Raw genomic sequence first — 2,665 nt, forward strand, 5'->3', positions numbered from 1 at the left:
TCAGACGGAGATTTTGATTTTAAGGTAGAAAACAGGGAACTGAGTGTGTTATCAAAAGTGAAAACTAAAAGAAAACCTTCAACAGAAAAAAGTTTTTTTAAAAAATAAGAAAAACTACCCAAATAAGGTAAACAAATAATGCCTTTATATTTGCTAAATAAAGAAGAAGAATTTGAATCGGCAGTAAAATATTTTTGAACAACGGAAGTGACATTATTATTATCAATATTGGTAACGTTTAAAAATTTAACCTATTTTTAATTATATTATTGATTAAATGTAAAGGATAAGAGTTATTTGTGAGAATGGAGCGGACTAAATCCAAATTTTTATTCCAAAAAGTTTTATTGCTTAAAAGAATAGCTCTATCAATGAGAGAAATGATGATGGAAATTTTTACAGAACGAGAATGAAACGATAAGTAATTAATGTATCTACCGGAAGAAGTTGGTTTTTGAAACCAATCAGTTAAAATAAAATTGTTTTGGTTTCTAATGAGTTTAATGTCTAAAAAACTAATGGAATTGTCATCTTCAAACTCACAAGTAAACTTTAAATGATTGTTAAAAGAATTAAAGGAATCAAGAGTGGAGGAAATGGAATTATTTTCTAAACACAAGAGAACGTCATCAACATATCTAAAGTAAAAGAAAGGTTGAACAGAAAGTTTGGGTAGAACAAAATTTTCAAGTAACTGTAAAGTTAAATCTGCCAAAGGAGGACTGATGCTAGAACCCATAGGCATACCAAAAATCTGAGCAAAAAATTTATTGTCAAAACAAAAATATGTATTATTGAATATGAAATTTAAAATGTATTTAAACCAAAATAAATTGATAGTTGTATGTGGTCTGATGTCATTCCAACGATCCGAAATGGCATCCAACGCAAGATCCCATGGAACGTTAGTAAACAACGAAACGACATCAAAGCTTACCAAAGAAAAGTTAGACGGTATGCTTAAGTTGTTGAGATATTTTGCCAAAATAAAAGAGTTTGAGACATTAGTTTTTGATAAAATGGTGACCTTAGAGAGAATAGTACTTAAATATTTAGTTAAATTACTTAACGGTGAGTTTATGTCAGCAACTATAGGTCTTAACGGTAAATCTGCTTTGTGGATTTTTGGAAGGCAATATAATTTAGGGAAGTCTGGATGAAAAACCTTAAGGGAAAAACCTAAAGATTTGGATATTTGTTTTTTTTGGATTAAATTTGTGATAAGTTTATGAGTTTTTCTGTTTATGTAATCGGTAGGGTCATTAGTTAAAGGTTTGTATGTAAGTGTGTCATTTAAAAGCGCTTCGGTTTTTGAGAGATAATCAGACTTATTCATAATCACAGTAAGGTTTCCCTTATCAGCTCTGGTAACTATAATGTCAGGGTTTTCTCTCAAGAACTTTTTGCATAATTTCAAATCTCTGGCAATTTCTAACTGTAAAGGATTGGAATTGGTATTTAAATTTTTTTTAATAAAAGATAAAAAATTATTGCAACAAATTAATCTTAATCTTGATTCCTTTTCTGGATCTTTTAATTTACAAATACCCAACTCTAGATTGCTAAGGATCTTTATGAAATTGAAATGTTTTTTGGAAGGGGGGAGAGAGAATTTTGGTCCGAGGGCAAAAATATATTTTAAATGTTGGGGAATGGATTTATTAGAAACGTTCTTAAGCCATTTGTCTATTAAATCGTCTTTAATTAGAGGGACAGAGCGTTTATTATGTGAAATTAAAAGTTTTTCAAATTTATTTTTGTGGGACTGTTTGAGACTGGAGAAAATTCTATCAAATTTTAATTTTTCAAACTCAAAGAAATTATTCAAAATGAAAGGCTCTAAAATGGAAGATAAAACATTTACTAAATTGTTTATGTTAGAAGTCAGATGGGAAATAAGAGAAAAAGTATGTTTTATTTCGCATGACATAGCTTCAAAGCTGACGCTTGTCAACTTTTTCTTCAAAGCCGACGAAGTTAAATGATTAAATTTATTGAGAAAATTGTTTGAATCAAAGAATTTCGGAATTATTTTGAACTTCCTACAGCGTAACAGAAAATTGCGTCTATTAATTGTATTTGCTAATTTTAAATTTAAAGAAGAAAAATTAACTAGCTTTAACCTGATGTGGTGTCCATAGTGTTTCTCAATAATGTTATAAAAAGAAGACGATCCATCTTGAAATTGGCATCTAGTAAAGTAACTTGTAGTTTTCGAGGTCCCAATATATCTCGAAGGGGACCATGGTTCAGCAGCAGGACGGCGGTATGAATTGATATTTGAAATCCCTTTGTAAAAATTTTTTTTAGAAGAAAGTTCTTGAGTAAAATCCACAGAAGAAAATGTAGGTAAATCATAAAATTTTGAACAAATATTTTCCTTTAAAGGCCTAGGAGTGATATCTTGATGATTTTTTGTTCGACGTTGAAACATATTGAAATGAATAAAACAGCCAATGCGTCGAATGTAAACAATTTAATTTATTTTTTATACGTTTCGAGACTAGATGTGTCTCATCATTCAGCTAAAAGAAATTTACAATATAAAGAAAAGGTTTCAAAAAAATGAATTTATACAATGGAAAAATTAATTGAAAAAACAACAAATTATACACACCAGATCAGGAAAAACCCACTTTACTAAAACATTTTACAACACCACAAT

The sequence above is a fragment of the Ctenocephalides felis genome, unplaced genomic scaffold (genome assembly GCF_003426905.1).
Source record: "Ctenocephalides felis isolate EL2017-DRISC unplaced genomic scaffold, ASM342690v1 CF-g0.4_SCAFFOLD_02195, whole genome shotgun sequence".
Taxonomy (NCBI): Eukaryota; Metazoa; Arthropoda; class Insecta; order Siphonaptera; family Pulicidae; genus Ctenocephalides; species Ctenocephalides felis.